Source organism: Kogia breviceps, chromosome 4, assembly GCF_026419965.1.
Source record: "Kogia breviceps isolate mKogBre1 chromosome 4, mKogBre1 haplotype 1, whole genome shotgun sequence".
In the NCBI taxonomy this organism is placed as follows: Eukaryota; Metazoa; Chordata; class Mammalia; order Artiodactyla; family Physeteridae; genus Kogia; species Kogia breviceps.
This window is the reverse complement of record NC_081313.1, coordinates 35,428,347-35,448,751: the sequence shown is the minus strand read 5'-3', so window position 1 is coordinate 35,448,751 and position 20,405 is coordinate 35,428,347. Positions and strand designations below refer to the sequence as shown.

General features: G+C 40.4%; 1 protein-coding gene across 4 annotated transcripts in view; it reads right to left on the bottom strand.

Moving 5' to 3' along the window:
- The window catches only part of NIM1K (NIM1 serine/threonine protein kinase), a 68,379-nt gene that overhangs the window by 26,591 nt on the left and 21,383 nt on the right, over positions 1–20,405 (bottom strand). For all 4 annotated transcript variants that reach the window (XM_067030948.1, XM_067030949.1, XM_067030947.1 and 1 more), the window contains one exon: positions 20,075–20,196. The gene's annotated coding sequence lies outside the window, so the exon portion shown is untranslated. The remainder of the gene's footprint in view (positions 1–20,074; positions 20,197–20,405) is intronic.

Genomic DNA, 20,405 nt, shown 5'->3' with positions numbered 1-20,405 from the left:
AAGGTTCCACAGTGAAAGGAAGAAAGCATACCTACCCACCTTGGCCGCTCACCTGTGGGGTGAGGCAGGGGTTCCGTGTGGCTGACAGGGTCTTGGTGCTCTGGCCACGTGTCAGGCCTGAGCCTCTGAGGTGGGAGAGCTGAGTTCAGGACATTGGTCCACCAGAGACCTCCCAGCCCCACGTAATATCAAACGGCAAAAGCTCTCCCAGAGATCTCCTTCTCAACGCTAAGACCCAGATCCACTCAATGACCAGCAAGCTACAGTGCTGGATACCTTATGCCAAACAACTAGCAAGAGAGGAACAACCCCACCCATTAGCAGAGAGGCTGCCTAAAATCATAATAAGTTCACAGACCACAAAACACACCACTGGACGTGGTCCTGCCCACCAAAAAGACAAGATCAGGCCTCATCCACCAGAACACAGGCACTAGTCCCCTCCACCAGGAAGCCTACACAAGCCACTGAACCAACCTTACCCACTGGGAGCAGACACCAAAAACAACAGGAACTATGAATCTGTGGCCTGCAAAAAGGAGACGCCAAACACAGTAAGTTAAGCAAAATGAGAACACAGAGAAATACAGAGCAGATGAAGGAGAAAGGTAAAAAAACCCAGCAGACCAAACAAATGAAGAGGAAATAGGCAGTCTACTTGAAAAAGAATTCAGAGTAATGATAGTAAAGATGATCCAAAATCTTGGAAATAGAATGGAGAAAATACAAGGAATGTTTAACAAGGACCTAGAAGAACTAAAGAGCAAACAAACAATGATGAACAACACAATAAATGAAATTAAAAATTCTCTAAAAGGAATCAATAGAAGAATAACTGAGGCAGAAGAATGGATAAGTGACCTGGAAGATAAAGTAGTAGAAATAACTACCACAGAGCAGAATAAAGACAAAAGAATGAAAAGAATTGAGGACAGTCTCAGAGACCTCTGGGACAACATTAAACACACCAACATTCGAATTATAGGGGTCCCAAAAGAAGAAGAGAAAAAAAAAGAGACTGAGAAAATATTTGAAGAAATTATAGTTGAAAACTTCCCTAATATGGGTAAGGAAATAGTCAGTCAACTCCAGGAAGCACACAGAGTCCCATACAGCATAAATCCAAGGAGAAACATGCCAAGACACATATTAATCAAACTATCAAAAATTATGTACAAAGAAAAAATATTAAAAACAGCAAGGGAGAAGCAACAATTAACATACAAGGGAATCCCCATAAGGTTAATAGCTGATCTTTCAACAGAAACTCTGCAAGTCAGAAGGGAGTGGCAGGACATATTTAAAGTGATGAAGGAGAAAAACCTACAACCAAGATTACTCTACCCAGCAAGGATCTCATTCAGATTCGACGGAGAAATTAAAACCTTTACAGACAAGCAACAGCTAAGAGAATTCAGCACGACCAAACCAGCTCTACAACAAATGCTAAAGGAACTTCTCTAGGCAGGAAACACATGAGAAGGAAAAGACTTACAATAACAAATCCAAAACAATTAAGAAAATGGTGATAGGAACATACATATCTATATCTACCTTAAATGTAAATGGATTAAATGCTCCAACTAAAAGACATAGACTGGCTGAATGGATACAAAAACAAGACCTGTATATATGCTGTCTACAAGAGACCCACTTCAGACCTAGGGTCACATACAGACTGAAAGTGAGGGGATGGAAAAAGATATTCCATGCAGATGGAAATCAAAACAAAGCTGGAGTAGCAATTCTCATATCAGACAAAATAGACTTTAAAATAAAGACTATTACAAGAGACAAAGAAGAACACTACATAATGATCAAGGGATCGATCCATGAAGAAGATATAACAATTGTAAATATTTATGCACCTAACCTAGGGGCACCTCAATACATAAGGCAAATGCTAACAGCCATAAAAGGGGAAATCAACAGTAACACAATCATAGTAGGGGACTTTAACACCCCACTTTCACCAATGGACAGATCATCCAAAATGAAAATAAATAAGGAAACACAAGCTTTAAATGATACATTAAAGAAGATGGAATTAATTGATATTTATAGGACATACCATCCAACAACAGCAGATTACACTTTCTTCTCAAGTGCTCAGGGAATATTCTCCAGGATAGATCATATCTTGGGTCACAAATCAAGCCTTAGTAAATTTAAGAAAATTGAAATCACATCAAGTACCTTTTCTGACCACTATGCTATGAGACTAGATATCAATTACAGGAAAAAAATCTGTAAAAAATACAAACACATGGAGGGTAACCAATACACTACTAAATACCAAGAGATCACTGATGAAATCAAAGAGGAAATCAAAAAATACCTAGAAACAAATGACAATGAAAACACGATGACCCAAAACCTATGGGATGCAACAAAAGCAGTTCTAAGAGGGAAGTTTATAGTAATACAACCCTACCTCAAGAAACAAGACACAGATCAAATAGACAGCCTAAATTTATACCTAAAGCAATTAGAGAAAGAAGAACAAAAAAAACCCCAAAGTTAGCAGAAGGAAAGAAATCATAAAGATCAGATCAGAAATAAATGAAAATGAAATGAAGGAAAAATAGCAAAGATCAATAAAACTAAAAGCTGGTTCTTTGAGAAGATAAATGAAATTGATAAACCATTAGCCAGACTCATCAAGAAAAAAAGGAAGAAGACTCAAATCAATAGAATTAGAAATGAAAAAGGAGAAGTAACAACTGACACTGCAGAAATGCAAAGGATCATGAGAGATTACTACAAGCAACTCTATGCCAATAAAATGGACCAACTGGAAGAAATGGACAAATTCTTAGAAAAGTACAACCTTCCAAGACTGAACCAGGAAGAAATAGAAAATATGAACAGACCAATAACAAACACTGAAATTGAAACTCTGATTAAAAATCTTCCAACAAACAAAAGTCCAGGAACAGATGGCTTCACAGGTGAATTCTATCAAACATTTAGAGAAGAGTTAACACCTATCCTTCTCAAAGTCTTCCAAAATATAGCAGAGAGAGGAACACTCCCACTTTCATTCTATGAGGCCACCATCACCCTGATACCAAAACCAGACAAAGATGTCACAAAGAAAGAAAACTACAGACCAATATCACTGATGAACATAGATGCAAAAATCCTCAACAAAATACTAGTAAACAGAATCCAACAGAACATTAAAAGGATCATACACCATGATCAAGTGGGATTTAATCCAGGGATGCAAGGATTCTTTAATATACTCAAATCAATCAATGTGATACACCATATTAACAAATTGAAGATTAAAAACCATATGATCATCTCAATAGATGCAGAAAAAGCTTTTGACAAAATTCAACACCCATTTATGATAAAAGCCCTCCAGAAAGTAGGCACAGGGGGAACTTACCTCAACATAATAAAGGCCATATATGACAAACCCACAGCCAGCATCGTTCTCAATGGTGAAAAACTGAAACCATTTCAACTAAGATCAGGAATAAGACAAGGTTGCCCACTCTCACCACTGTTATTCAACCTAGTTTTGGAAGTTTTAGCCACAGAAATCAGAGAAGAAAAAGAAATAAAAGGAATACAAATTGGAAAAGAAGAAGTAAAGCTGTCACTGTTTGCAAATGACAGGATACTATACATAGAGAATCCTCAAGATGCTACCAGAAAACTACTAGAGCTAATCAATGAATCTGGTAAAGTAGCAGGATACAAAATTAATGCATAGAACTCTCTAGCATTCCTATACACTAATGATGAAAAATCTGAAAGTGAAATTGAGAAAACACTGCCATTTACCATTGCAACAAAAAGAATAAAATACCTAGGAATAAACCTACCTAAGGAGACAAAAGACCTGTATGCAGAAAACTATAAGACACTGATGAAAGAAATTAAATATGACACAAACAGATGGAGAGATATACCACGTTCGTGGATTGGAAGAATCAACATTGTGAAAGTGACTATACTACCCAAAGCAACCTACAGATTCAATGCAATCCCTATCAAACTACCAATGGCATTTTTCACAGAACTAGAACAAAAAATTTCACAATTTTTATGGAAATACAAAAGAGCCCGAATAGCCAAAGCAATCTTGAGAAACAAAAACAGAGCTAGAGGAATCAGGCTCCCTGACTTCAGGCTATACTACAAAGCTACAGTAATCAAGACAGTATGGTACTGGCACAAAAACAGAAATATAGATCAATGGAACAGGATAGAAAGCCCAGAGATAAACCCACGCACATATGGTTACCTTATCTTTGATAAAGGAGGCAAGAATATACAATGGAGAAAAGACAGCCTCTTTTCCATAAGCAGTGCTGGGAAAACCAGACAGCTACATGTAAAAGAATGAAATTAGAACACTCCCTAACACCATACACAAAAATATACTCAAAATGAATTAAAGACCTAAATGTAAGGCCAGATACTATAAAACTCTTAGAGGAAAACATAGGCAGCACATTCTATGACATAAATCACAGCAAGATCCTTTTTGACCCACCTCCTAGAGAAATGGTAATAAAAACAAAAATAAACAATGGGACCTAATGAAACTTAAAAGCTTTTGCACAGCAAAGGAAACCATAAACAAAACGAAAAGACAACCCTCAGAATGGGAGAAAATATTTGCAAACGAAGTAACTGACAAAGGATTAATGTCCAATATATACAAGCAGCTCATGCAGCTCAATAACAAAAAAACAAAAACCCAATCCAAAAATGGGTAGAAGACCTAAACAGACATTTCTCCAAAGAAGATATACAGATTGCCAACAAACACATGAAAGAATGCTCAACATCATTAATCATTAGAGAAATGCAAATCAAAACTACAATGAGATATCATCTCACACCAGTCAGAATGACCATCATCAAAAAATCTAGAAACAATAAATGCTGGAGAGGGTGTGGAGAAAAAGGAACCCTCTTGCACTGTTGGTGGGAATGTAAATTGATACAGCCACTATGGAGAACAGTATGGAGGTTCCTAGAAAAACTAAAAATAGAACTACCATACAACCCAGCAATCCCACTACTGGGCATATGCCCTGAGAAAACCATAATTCAAAAAGAGTCATGTACCAAAATGTTCATTGCAGCTCTATTTACAATAGCCAGGACATGGAAGCAACCTAAGTGTCCACCATCAGATGAATGGATAAAGAAGATGTGGCACATATATATAATGGAATATTACTCAGCCATAAATAGAAACGAAATTGAGTTATTTGAAGTGAGGTGGAGGGACCTAGAGACTGTCATACAGAGTGAAGTAAGTCAGAAAGAGAAAAACAAATACTGTATGCTAACACATACATATGGAATCTTAAAAAAAACAAAAAATGGTTCTCAAGAACCTAGGGGCAGGACAGGAATAAAGATGCAGATGTAGAGAATGGACTTGAGGACACGGGTAAGCTGGGACGAAGTGAGAGAATGACATGGACGTATATACACTACCAAATGTAAAGTAGATAGCTAGTGGGAAGCAGCCACATAGCACAGGGAGATCAGCTCAGTGCTTTGTGACCACCTAGAGGGAGGGTGGGAGGGAGACGCAGGAGGGAGGTGATATAGGGATATATGTATATGTATAGCTAATTCACTTTGTTATACACCAGAAACTAACACACCATTGTAAAGCAATTATATTCCAATAAAGATGTTAAAAAAAAAAAGAAAGAAAAGAAAGCAAGCATACCCAGCCAAAACAGTAGTGACCGAAAGGAACTTGAAGGAAACAGAAAGCATTGCAGGAAGCAGAAGACAAAAGACAAAATACTGCATCCATAAAACAAGAACAAACTTCCAAAACCAAAACAAAACAAAACAAAAAACTTCAGAAAACAAGAAAGAGCTCTATTAGAAATATAAATTAAGGAATTCAGTCAAAGAGTTGTTTAAAAAAATCTAGAAGAGATGAACAATAGAGAAGAAAAGATAAGAAAAGTGGGTAATCAATTCATGAAGTCCAACATCTAATTATTAGAATTCCCAGACTCACACTATTGTGGTCCCAATAAACAAAGACATACGGTTTCTACTGTACTTGAATTGCCAACAAATCTCAGAAATTTCAAAATTACTAATGAGTGAGGAAAAACTCCAGATTCTCACATAGTCCAACAGAATAAAAAAAGTAAAAGAAAAAATCAAACTAGAAAGATAAATCCTGTTTAGCTGTGAATAGTCATTTCTATTTTACAGGATTTTTTTTCCTAAAGACTTTGCTTAGATGTCTGGAAACAGAAATCCTGATTATAGGTTGTGGAATTGCTATAAATAGTTTATATTTGGACTGCTTTCTAGTAGTGTCCTAAAATATCAAGCTATATCATGTTGAAAATAAGCAATAATGGAAATTATGACATACCTAATTGCAGACAAAATCCTCCCTTTTCTTAGATGCAAGCATGGTTTGCTGTCATTTTACTCTCTGCCCTTTTGATTTTGACCAATTTTTATGGACATTAATGAGAGCTTAGAAACCCAACCAGCCAAAAATATAGAGTCGTGTCATTATAGATCAAAGCCTCTGAGGAGGCAGAATGGTCCTTAATTATCAGCTTACTGTGGCTGCATAGCAATGCATTAAATAAGATTAAAGAAAACGGAGCTTACTTGGTAATTTATTTTCTTGACTCTCAACCCACTGTGAAAATAATATCAAAGAAAACCATTTCGTCTTTGTTCTCTTTGTCTGAGTTTAAATTACAAAACTCCTGGGCAAGGCTCTCAGACAACCTCTTCCTTGGTTGGCAAGGTCAGGCACTGGGTTGCTTAGAAAATAGCTGGGTTTTCTCTATGTGTGACAACAGAATGCGAGGACAGCCAAAGCCCACGTAATCCTCCTCAGACACGGTGGGCCCTCAGGGAAGCTCATTAGCAAACATGCTTCATTTGAAAATCTATTTTAACATTTAAAAATTATTTGCACCATATTAGCTTTTGGCCCTAGCTTTTTATTCCTCGGCATATTTGTCAGGATCCCAATGGGAGGGGAGTTGGGGGTGCTGGCAGTTGGGAAACTTTGAAGCAAATGGAAAATGAATGTGAACTGGTTCTGCCCTAGTGATGAACAGCGGCGCGGCTCCTGACACTCCCTCTTGCCACACTTGATCTCACAAGCTACTTTCCCAGCCAAGAGGCTGGGGTCTCCGCATTCCGCTTACACTCACATCCATGGCCAGTCCACCCAGGCTGATGGGGCTTACATCAGCTCTTCCCTCACTGAGCTCTACCTCACTTGAGGTTCTCTTGACCTTCAAGGTCACAGACACAAATGCCCAGGAGGGCCGTGCGGGTGTTCAATGGGGCTTAGTGGAGCCCCCATGCCCAGCATGACGAGGCAGCCCAGGCTCAGCAACAGCCTGGGTAGCCATGCTGGAAGGCAGGCTTACTTTTTCCAAACCTTTTAATTATTTAAAGGCAACTGGAAATCAATAAATTTTTGGTCAACTCTCTCGATTTTTATTTTTTAATTTAATTTATTTATTGATTGCGGTACACGGGCCTCTCACCGCTGCAGCCTCTCCCGTTGCGGGGCACAGGCTCCGGACGCGCAGGCTCAGCGGCCATGGCCGCTCCGCGGCACGTGGGATCTTCCCGGACCGGGGCACGAACCCGCGTCCCCTGCATCGGCAGGCGGACCCTCAACCACTGCGCCACCAGGGAAGCCCAACTCTGTCAATTTTTAAATGGTGGCTTAAATATTTTAAAAACACTGTGTGGCCTAGTGAAACTGAACCTTCAGGCCAGATTTGGCCGTCAGGTTGCTTATTTGCCAATTCTGCTCTAGGTTTTATAGGAACATCATCAGAAAAAAAGGGGATAGCAGTCCATAGGTCCATAGTCAAATACATCTGGGAATGGTACATATTACACCCTTCTTAGATATTTGTATTAGTAGTACCTTATGATCTTCTGGTGCTTAGAACACACACACAAATAAAATCTGTTTTTTGTTTGGTTGTTTAATTCAGTGTTCTCCAACTTTATTTGACCATCGAGTTCATTCTTCTTTTTTTTCTAATAAATTTCTTTCTTCATTTTTTGGCTGCGTTGGTTTTTTCATTGCTGGGCGCGGGCTTTCTCTAGTTGTGGTGAGCAGGGGGCTACTCTTCTTTGCGGTGCACGGGCTTCTCATTGTATTGGCTTCTCTTGTTGCAGAGCACGGGCTCTAGGTTTGCGGGCTTCAGTAGTTGTGGCTCTCAGACTCTAGAGAGCAGGCTCAGTAGTTGTGGCGCACAGGCTTAGTCACTCTATGGCATGTGGGATCTTCCCAGATCAGGGCTCAAACCTGTGTCCCCTGCATTGGCAGGCAGATTCTTAACCACTGTGCCACTAGGGAAGTCCCACCATCGAATTCATTCTTACAAATCTTTTTCTGGCATTTTCTTACAACTCTGACTTCAGAGTTAGATAAAGCTATAAAATCCTCAATTAACTGTCAGTTAAATAGATGTAAGAATTTGGGTCCCCAAAGGAAGATTATGAAAACAATTCAGTATAGAATGAAACAGAAAACAGAGTAGTGGAGTTTAATCCACAAATGTAGCCAGCTGGGTGGGAAGGGCCCACCTCTGTGAGGTCTAGGATGACATAGTAGTTTCTTAGAGATTAAGGTTTTTTATGTTTGTTTTTTGTTCTTCTACCATACCACGTGGCTTGCAGGATCTCAGTTCCTACACCAGGGATTAAACCAGGATCTCAGTTCCCCAACCAGGGATTGAACCCGGACCAGGCCAGGGCAGTGAAAGCCTGTAATCCTAACCACCAGGCTGCCAGGGAACTCCCTTCAATTAAGTATCTTTTAACCTTGGGAAGATTTAGCAGCAAAACCAGAAATGTTTAAGAGACTCAAATCCCATATTATTATTATTATTTTTTTTTTTGCGGTACATGGGCCTCTCACTGTCGTGGCCTCTCCTGTTGCGGAGCACAGGCTCCGGACGCGCAGGTTCAGCGGCCATGGCTCACGGGCCCAGCCGCTCCGCGGCATGTGGGATCTTCCCTGACCGGGGCACGAACCCGTGTCCCCTGCATCGGCAGATGGACTCTCAACCATTGCGCCACCAGGGAAGCCCTTTTAATATTTTTGTTTTGATGAACCTGTACGAAACTTGTATTTTATATACTTGTAATGTGAAGAAAATTGGCATAATAAAGTAACAAAATAGTTCTGTGACTCTAAAATGAAGAATTGAATAATTGACTTTGGTGGTTTCAAATAGAAATTTTACTGTTTGTACGTAGCATTGGAACATATTTAAGAGAACTTAAGGTTTACCCAGTTTGTATGCTTATCATTATAAGAATTATTAGTATTCTGAAAGTTATTTTTGCTAATCAAATAAAGTACTTTGAAAGGAAATGAAATAGATTAAATTATAAAGGCAGTTTAAAATGCTAAAAAAGATTTAATTAGGTTTTTAATAGAATAAACATTAATCTTTAAAAATGACTGTTAGATAAAATAATATGTCTGGAATTTGTTTCAAAATAATGAGTGGAGAAAATGATGGGAATTTAAATGAAACAAGACTGACCCATGAATTGATCATTTTTGAAGCTGGGTGATGAGCACATGGAGGTTTATAACATTCTTTGCACCATTTTTGTATCTGTATTAAATTTTTCTATAATGCAATTTTTAAACTTGTTAAAATCTACTAGATCAAAAAATATAATATTTGTAATTTAATTTTTATTTTATTTATTTATTTGCGGTATGCGGGCCTCTCACTGTTTGTGGCCTCTCCCGTTGCGGAGCACAGGCTCCAGACGCGGAGGCTCAGCGGCCATGGCTCACGGGCCCAGCCGTGCCGCGGCATGTGGGATCTTCCTGGACCGAGGCACGAACCCGTGTCCCCTGCACCGGCAGGCGGACTCTCAACCACTGCGCCACCAGGGAAGCCCCAATATTTGTAATTTTATAATGCTAGGTATTTTACAACAGACAACAGTGAAATGCACGAAGAAGTGGATGAATGGATGAAATGACCTGACAACCCTGTGAGGTAAGGTACTGTCACTTCCTTTTCACAGATTAAAACGAAAAACGAAACTAAGGCCAACTGAAATGAAGAAAGTTGCCCTTAATGTCCTGACTGTAGCTCCAAGAGCGTGGAGATTGTATATTTCAGTTAACCTTACAACATGTGAAACCAGGAATTTCAAACACATGAGGAAGAGAATGGGGTCAAGTTCCAGAAGCAACATGGCAGAAACTCAGGCCCTTCCCCATAAAGATATGAATCTCAGTTATAATTCATTTCCAGAACACAGATCTTCGCAGTTCTTCGGAGGGAGCATGGTTGCCTCCATACAAATAAGGAATGGCATGAAGGTACAGAATGAAACCATGGGTTGAATCACAAGCAGGTGGCCCTGAGCAGAAAAACAAAATGTATTCTACATCTCCTCAGGAATAACTAATTTAGGAAACACAGTACAGGAACACTCATGCCTATTTGCAGCTCATGGTTTATTTTTCAGGGATTAAAAATATTTGCAAGTCAAAACAGACACTGCTCTTTTGCTGCCTTATAACTTTCTTCAACTCTAATGTAGTGTGTTCACTAAGAAGCAGGAACAACGTTTGAGTGATGGCCATAGGGGATGCTAGAAAAAACATTTTTTTCTGTTTGAGCAGAACTCAAGAAAGTCTATCATGGCAGGAGGGCTGGAGTGCTACGGTCATGGAAGAGAACAGCATTTCAGAATAAAAGCTCTTACTTTCACCATCATAAAAAAATTCAAATTTCAAGTAAAATTTGAAACCTTTACTAAGATCCTCCCATCCATCATAAGTGATCCCTTTACATGCTATAAGAAACACATCTGAGGATTCTTAAATAGTTACCCAGCAGTGGAGGTAAGTGAGGGGGTGCTGGTGGCAGGGGACAAGGGGATGAATTCCAAAGCATTTGTAGGAAAAAAAAAAGCCCTCCTGAAGTCCAAGAGTCACATTGCCCCCTTCTGGACCTTTGCAGTCTTCACACAAGTGAGGTGATTAAAAACCCATAAGCCTGCATGAACCTGCTGAAATAGGATAGTCGAATTCCCTTTTCCCCTCACAAACAATTTAGAAAGCCAGATTTGAAGGTTTCTAATAGAGGTATTAGAAGACAACCTAGGAAAGGAGAAAGGGCAAAGGGCATCAAAGGAGTAGGTGTTGACATGGGGGTGGGGCTGAACTCAGGACAGTTTGACTCACAATTTTATCTCCATGATTCCCCCATATAACACCTACTACTAGCTATCCTTTCTCAAGTGCCTACTATGTGCCAGGAGCCAAATTTTTAAAATCCTTCTGACAAGCCTTCCAGCCAGGCCTAGAAAATCTGTGTCTCTAGTGGTTCCTGCTTAGTACCACAGTTTTGCCTTTTCCTCTCTAACTTTTCCCCAACCTGTGAAGATGGCTCCTTTCCCATTTCCTTCTAGAAGCATACTTTAAGTACTCCTGACCACACTGCCACTATCCTGTGGCACCTGAGATCTGTATCAACAATCTGGTCCTTGACTTCACATTTCTTCCATTTCATTTGTGTGAATCAGGCCTCCTCGCAGCTCTCCTCTAGAGCAGGGTCCACGTGCAGGGGTCAAGTCCATTCCCCTAGATTCCCCATCACCTAGGACAGTGCTGCTCACACTGGGCTTGACGACTCACATGATGACTTTATCTCCACCTGGTTTCTCTGGAGGGGAAATGGCTTGTACTTTGGGTATATTTACTCTGAAGTAGGAAAACCAAGCTTCTGATTTTCTTCTCCAGACTTGCTCTCACACATTGGTGACTGGCAACAGGTCCTTCTAGCTGAAGCCGAAAACCTGGACTCCTCTTTTTACCTTACATCTCGTGTTCAATCTGTCAGCAGATCTCATTGGCTCTATTTTCAAAATATGTCCAGAACACAATCCCTTTATCCCATTATTACCCAAACCACAGTCATCCCCGTATTACCATTGAGTCCAAGGCACCATCAGTTTTTGACTGGATTATAGTTACACAGTCTCTGCAGCTGGCCTCAGAGCTTCTGTTTTATCTGGCACCCACCAGCCAGGTAAGATAGAAGCTCTGAGACCAGCTCAGACATCGTCTGTTTCAAACAGAGCATCCAGGAGTCAGATCATGTCACTTCTCTACTCAAAACCCTTGGATGGTTTCCCTTCTCACTCAGAGTAAAAGCTAAGACACTTAAAATGGCGTTCACATCTCTGACCAATGTGGTCCCCTTCTTCTTTGATGCCATCTTTTCCAATCTCTACCTCACTCACTCCACCCAGACACACTGGTCTCCTCACTCTTACTGGAGGGCACCAGGCCTACTCCTCTGCAAATTCCTACTGATCCCTTAAGGATCATTTTAGGTGTTACCTCTTTCAGGTAGCTTGTGTACCTACACACCTAAACCAGGTGGAGTCCTCTTTTGTACTTCCAAACATCTGTGGCTAGCACTGTGATTTTCTCCACCTCTTTGTACTATTATGACTTCTATGTTGACTGTCTCTCTCATAAATCAGATTGTAAGCTCCTTCAGGGTAGTGATCATATTTGACTTATATGGACTATATTCATAAGAGCTACAGTAATTGAGACAGTGTGTTAAGGATAGACCAAAAAATCAAAAGAGAGTCCAGGAATTGACCCATATATACAGTCAACTGATTTTCCACCAAGGCGCCAAGCCAATTCAGTGGGGTAAGGCAAGTCTTTTTTAACAAATGGTGCTGGATCTACTGGATGTCTGTGTAAATAAAAGTTGAACCTTGACCTTTATCCTACACCATGCACAGATATTAATCTGAGATATGTCATTGACTTAAATATAAAATCTAACACCATAAAGCTTCTAGAAGTATATCTCCACAACTTTGAAGGAGGGCAAGTTTTTTGGACTGGATACAAAAAGCACAAACAGTAAGAGGGAAAACAATTTTGATAAGCTTGACTTCATCAGCATTTAAAATTTACAGGTATCAAAAGATACCACTAATAAAACCAGAAGACAGATCACAGACTAGATTATATATCCAGGACTCTAAACAGTATTTGGCACACAATAAGAGCTCAATTAAATATTTGTTGAGCAAATGTATAAAAGACCTGGCTCTTTTCCACCAGAATACATGGATATTCTAGCGGGTACAGCCAGCTGAGGTGTCAATATCCTACGACTATTGAGTGGGCAGTGGTAGTTAGAGGGGAAATCTATCTTAGAGGAGGAAGAAAAGTTATCAAGATTCACTGGTATAACTGAAATGTGTTGTCAGCAAATTTAGGAGAATGTGTACAGGGCACCAGGACCTGTAGAAAATCGGACAAAATAAGGTGTGAATAACAGTAGAACACTCACATAAGGGAATTAGCTAAAAACAGAGGAAGAATTTCACCAAATGGAGCAGAAAGCATATGCCTCATTCCTAGTTGCCTAGGTAATGCTAATGATTTTATAATGAGAAACACAGATGCTATAACTAGCAAATAAAGCTGAAGCTACAAGTGATCTACCGTAGATCTTAAGAGCATTGAGGGCTTCCCTGGTGGCGCAGTGGTTGGAACTCCGCCTGCCGATGCAGGGGACACGGGTTCGTGCCCCGATCAGGGAAGATCCCACATGCCACAGAGTGGCTGGGCCCGTGAGCCACGGCCGCTGAGCCTGCGCATCTGGAGCCTGTACTCCACAACGGGAGAGGCCACAACGGTGAGAGGTCCACGCACCGCAAAAAAAAAAAAAGAGCATTGAGAGTTCTATCACAGGCAAACGGTGAGGTCAGGAAGGGAAAATTTTTAGTCAGGTAAAAAGGGCAAAATTGAGGCTGCACACTTGAGGCTGCTTCTGGACATGGCATAGACCTAGGCTGACTGTACATCCTGGTCCGCTTAATACTGTCCATGCGTTTCCCAATGTGATTAATATTACCTCCTTTTTTTATTCTCAGAAGTGTCATTGTTTGGATGATATATAATGTGATCATTTTACTTAAATGTGTTATTTCTTCCTCTTACTTTGGATAGTTAATGAGGATAGATAATTGTGTAGCTGCATATCCACTGTGTTATTTGTTTTACCTGATAGCATCCCTCCCTGGAAGGCACCTCAGGCCAAATAAGAGCGAGTGCTCACTTTCCTGACGACCAGTGTAAGACTGTGTTGACAAATGTATAACCTGATGTTTAGATTACTTCCCTGCTCCTTGCTGTAACCAGGTGAGTTTGGCAGTAGAAGTCTTCAGTGTAATTATTTTCAATTAATATGGCTCTAGTCTACTCCTAAAACGACTAATTATATCAATACTTTCTTTTTTTTTTTTTTTTTTACGTTACGCGGGCCTCTCACTGTCGCGGCCTCTCCCGCTGCGGAGCACAGGCTCCGGGCGCGCAGGCTCAGCGGCCATGGCTCACGGGCCCAGCTGCTCCGCGACATGTGGGATCCTCCCGGACCGGGGCACGAACCCATGTCCCCTGCATCGGCAGGTGGACTCTCAACCACTGCGCCACCAGGGAAGCCCTCAATACTTTCTTTTAAAGACATGGAAACCAAGGCATGAAATGATTCGGTTAAATGACTTGCCTGGGATCATTCAGGGTGAAAAATCTAGATAAGACTCCTATTCATGATAAATGTATTTTCAGCTCACCATCACCACCATCATTCATTCATTTAGTAAACATTTATTAAACACCTATTATGTGCCAAAAACCCCCTCTCCACATGATGAGTTTACTAAGGCTCCAACGACCTGGACACTCACTGTGTTTGCATGACTTAAAATAGGCGATCTGCTGCTGAGATAAGCACATTCGGTACCAATGTCCAGTGTCTGAAGTGCTTTCTATGCTTCAACTGAGAAAATCGACTGGAAGGGACCCTGCAGTTCTACAGTAAGACACATCTTAATTGTACAAGTGAACTTTAAGGGTCCAAGCAATGCAAGTGGGTTATGGAACACTTATGGGGAATAGGGTAGTCGTGGGGGGAGGGGCGGTTCTTGCATTCAGCGATGGAAATAAACATCCAACCTTTCTACTGTATCTTTCCAATCTAAAGATTTTTTTTTTTTAAACCTTAAAAAAGAATCTTTCATGATGCTGCTCTTTTACACGATACAACCAGCTAGGAACAGTCATTAATTAGTGTTTTGAATGGTTCATACATTTACATTAGAAACATCACCTTTGGTGTCTTTGATTCCTGAGTCCATTGATCTGCCATAGCTTTGAAATCTCAGGCAGGAATTTATTCAGATCAACCTAATTTGAAAGAAAGGCAACTGCTTTATTGCCCTCTGAATTATCCATCCAGGGGGCTCCTCTCTGTTCTGGTAACCTCTGGAGTAAAGCTGGGTTTTCAAAGGTAGAAAACAGCTCTTTACCATAGTAACCACACAATAAAATGAAATAAATATATATAAGAAGAGAGTTGTTGCTTCTCATTCGCTCAAGCTGTAAAATAAATAAATACATATATACATAATTGGCTGCTACTAAGGAGAAGCCTAGATAGATATGTAGTATGGAAAATGGGAAGTCTAAAATTTTATTGAAATTTACTGATAATCTCAACTATTCTAGTCTTTGTTTAATAACAATTATTACATCAATAATAATAGCTAGCTCTTACATAATATAATACATACGATGGGGTGGGCACTATTCTAGGTGCTTTATGTGTATTAACCATTTAATCCTTACATGAATTCTTGGTTTTACAGAAAGGGAGGCCAGGCGACTCCACCCATCCAGGATTCAAGCCCAGGCAGGGAGGCTCCAGTCTCAGGGCTCATCTTCACCACCACAGCGGGCTATATAGTTATTTCCAGAATGTTTTTACAATACAGTAATTTTTTATGTCTAGGATTTAATATTTGGCATGAGGAAAGCTGAACACTTTGCTCTATGCAAGCTTTCAATAAATGTTGTGGGTGAATGAATGAGTATATAAATGTAGACGATCACAGGTTTTCTCTCAGTTCAGTTTCTCACAGGTTTCTCTCCGCCAATCACTAATAATTTTCTTCTTTCCCAATAGAGGGAAGAAGTCTTAATCAATAGGCCTGCACTTCTCATCCTTCAGTAACTGGACATCCTGCTTAGGACCCCCAAAGGGAGCAGGTGGTCCAGGCAGTCCAGTGGGGATGTGGGACACAAGGTGAGACCCCAGGAGAAGCACCAGTTTAGAGCCAGAGGCACTAAGAAGAGACAGAGATTGTGTTCATTTAGGGAACACAGGGACTTCTTCTTTTTTTTAAAAAAAAAAATATTTTATGTATTTATTTATTTGGCTGCACCAGGTCTTAGGTGCGGCAGGCCGGATCTTAGTTGCAGCAAGCGGGATCTAGTTCCCTGACCAGGGATTGAACCTGGGCCCCCTGCATTTGGAGCACAGAGTCTTATCCAGTGGACCACCAGGGAAGTCCCAACACAGGGACTTCTAAGACTGAAACTCTCTTGCCTCATCCTCCAAGATCTGTACCAGCCATAGGATGCATCATTCATTCATTCATTCAACATTTATTGAACATCTGCTATATGCCAACACCATGTTAAGCCTCAGACACATATGGCACTGAATGAGAAATACACTCTCACTTTTTCTCACTATGATTATTACCTCTCCCGCAATACACACAACTCACGCAACCTTATTCTCTTAATCTTAATCTCTTCCTTACTCATCTCTACATCTTATTGGGACTGTCTCTCTCTGGGACTTCATTGATTGTCTGTATGGAGATCATTAGTCATTCATTTATATATTAAATGAGCATCTACTATGTGACAAACACTGTTCTAGGTGCAGGGGATATGATAATGAAGCAAAGTAGAGAGGATTTCTTCACTCAAGGGGTTTGTAATAATCCTCAAGTCTATCTACACTTGCTATCCTTTCTTCTCTCAGCTTCTTTAAAAGACATTAAATCATATAAATGAATAATTATAACAATATGTTGTTTTATTTTTAACATATAAAGATACAATAGTTATAACAAAAATAGTATAACAAAGAGGAGGAGGGAATGGAGCTATAAAGGAGTGAAGTTTCTTGATTTCACTAAAATTGAGTTAGTATAAATTTAAACTAGCGGCTTCCCTGGTGGCGCAGTGGTTAAGAATCCGCCTGCCAATGCACGGGACACGGGTTTGAGCCCTGGTCCAGGAAGATCCCACATGCCACGGAGCCACTAAGCCCGTGCACCACAACTACTGAGGCCGCATGCCGCAACTAATGAAGCCCACGCACCTAGAGCCCGTGCTCCACAACAGGAGAAGCCACCACAATGAGAAGCACGTGCACTGCAACGAAGAGTAGCTCCCACTCGCCGCAACTAGAGAAACCCCATGTGCAGCAACAAAGACCCAACGCAGCCGAAGATAATAAATAAATTAATTAAATTTAAAAAAAAAATTTAAACTAGGTTCTGGGAGTTCCCTGGTGGTCTAGTGTTAAGATTTGTATCGAGAATCTATAAACAAAATAACTCAATTAAAAATAAAAAGCTAACACAAAAAATAACTCAAATAAAAAGACAAATAACTCAATTAAAAATGGGCAAAGGATCTAAATAGACATTTCTCCAAAGAAGATATACAGATGGGGCTTCCCTGGTGGCGCAGTGGTTGAGAATCCGCCTGCCGATGCAGGAGACACGGGTTCGTGCCCCGGTCCGGGAGGATCCCACATGCCGCGGAGCAACTAAGCCCGTGAGCCATGGCCGCTGAGCCTGCGCGTCCGGAGCCTGTGCTCCGCAACGGGAGAGGCCACAGCAGTGAGAGGCCCGCATACCGCAAAAAAAAAAAAAAAAAAAAAAAAAAGAAGATATACAGATGGCCAGTGAAAACATATAAAGGTGCTCAACGCATGAGCCATCAGGGAATGCAAAACCACAATGAGCTCCCACTTCACACCCACCAGGATGGCTAGAATAAAAAAGGTAATAACAAGCGTTAGAGAGGATGTGGAGGAACTGGAAACTTCATACACTGCTGGTAGGAATGTGAAGTGGTGCAGAGCCTTGAAAAACAATCTGTCAGTTTTTAAAACAGTTGAATATAGTTATCTCATAAACTAGCAATTCCTCTCCCAGGTATATACCTTAGAGAAATGAAAACATGTCCACACAAAAACTTATATACAAATGTTCATAGCAGCATAATTCATAATAGCTAAAAAGTAGAAACAACCCAAATATCCATCAACTGATGAATGGATAAATAAAGTGTGGCATATCATACAGTGGCTATTATTCATCAATAAAAAGAAATGAAGTACTGACATATGTACAGCGAGGACAAACCTTGAAAACATTCTGCTAGGTGAAAGAAGCAGTCATAAAGGACCGTATATTGTATGATCCCATTTACATGAAGTGTTCAGAGCAGGCAAATCTATAGCAACAGAAAGTAGATTAGTGGTTGGCTACGGTTTAGAGGGAGGAGTTGGGAATACTGGCTTAGCAGAGCAACATTTCTTTTTAGGGTAATGGAAATATTCTAAAACTGATTGTGGTGATGTAAATATGCACAGCTCTGTGAATGTACTAAAAGTCATTGAATTGTATACTTTAAATGAGTCAATTGTATGGTATTTGAATTACATCTTAATAAAGCTGTTAAAATACATTTGAAACAATTAAGGGAATTAAAATGTTACACTAGAAAATATTCACTTAATGCAAACTACCCAGCCAGCTGCCTTCATATCTTTTTCCTACTACCTTGACCATATTTTTGGATTAAATACAACCTTCTGATTCCAGGCCATTCATGTTCCCTGTCTGCCATTCACATTTCTGCACACATCTTCCATCCCAGCTCACTTTCTGTTTTTTGGCTGCACCCCATGGCACGTGGGACCTTAGTTCCCAGACCTGAGATTGAACCTGCACCCCCTGCAGTGGAAGAGTGCAGAGTCTTAACTACTGGACCACCAGGGAAGTCCCTCCAGCTTGCATTCTTAACAGCTATCTCCCCTTTCAGACTTTTATTTAGATCTTGCCTGCTGTTCTTTGCCTACACTGTCCAAAATGGCTAGAACAAAGAATTACAGAATGTTAGAAATGGAGGACACTTCAGTGCTCCTCCCCTCCCACCCTTTCACTTTAGGGCTTAGGAGACAAGGGCCAGAGAGATTATATGACTTGTCCCTAGTTCCCAAAATACTTTGCCTTTGGCCCACCTCTTCCAAAAAGTCTTCATTCATTAAGTGAACACTTCCTTATCTTTCTACCCAATCTCTGACACTATTCTTTATTGTACTACTGAACTGTACCAAATGCATTGATCTCAAGATGTCATTCACATTTAAACACAAATTTTGCATCCCAGAGGGAAAAAAGCAGTGCTTTTATCTCCATGGCTACTATATCTGACGTCTCAGCTGCTGTAGCTTTTTCTTCTTCTGTTGTCATGAACAATTTAAAATTCATAGGAGTATGGACAGCAAGGGGGGAAAGTGGGGGGGGGGATGAACTGGGAGATTGGGATTGACATGTATACACTCATATGTATAAAATAGATAACTAATAAGAACCTGCTGTAAAAAAAAAATAAACTTCAATAAAATAAAATAAAATTCATAGGAGGCTGGCCTCAAACCAACCAGGAGCAAACACAGGGAAAACCCCCCCACCCGGTTTCCATAAAGGACATTCCCTCAAGTCATTTCACAGAAAACCATTCCTGAGGTCTTCAGTAAAGAGCAATTTAGCCCACAGAAAATATAGCATCTCCACATTTTTAAATGCTCTCAGGAAAGAAAATGGTAATAAAGGGTATTTACATATCTTTATAGGTCGATACCTGTAGGTATACCAGGATGAAAGATTAGTTGTTTTTTAAAATCAAATAAATATTCATCTTGATGAGAAATAGAATATCCTCTAGGGAGGCAGGAAATTCATAAATCATGTAGGTATAAGCAGTCATTCTGGATTTTACATGAAGAGAAAATACATTAATACCAAACTGGCCTTCCATGTGAAGGGAGTAACATAGTAAATAATAATGTAAATCCATTAAAGAACATGAGTCATGAAGTCAAAGATCACGCAGGCCTACCTGGTTTGGAAAAGCAAAATTCACTGCTCTCTAAAAGGAGAGGAAGGGCCCTCCTGCCTGGCTGCGCCTTTGCTGCTCCAGGAACTGCTGAGCACAGGCGTCTGCACAGAGAACCTTGGCGACTGAGGAAGAGAAAGGCAAATGTAATTAGAGACGCTTTCTTCCCCAGAGTGGGAACAATCTGGGGCTGGTTGAAGAAGAAGTGATTACACAGTGTTGGCAAGGCAGTTTAAGGGGTACCCACCAGGGAGCCAGGAGGCTTCTGGAGCCAGTTCTGAGAATTACATACTGTTCCATGGTGCTTGCGAATTGACCCGGTATTTCAGGCTGA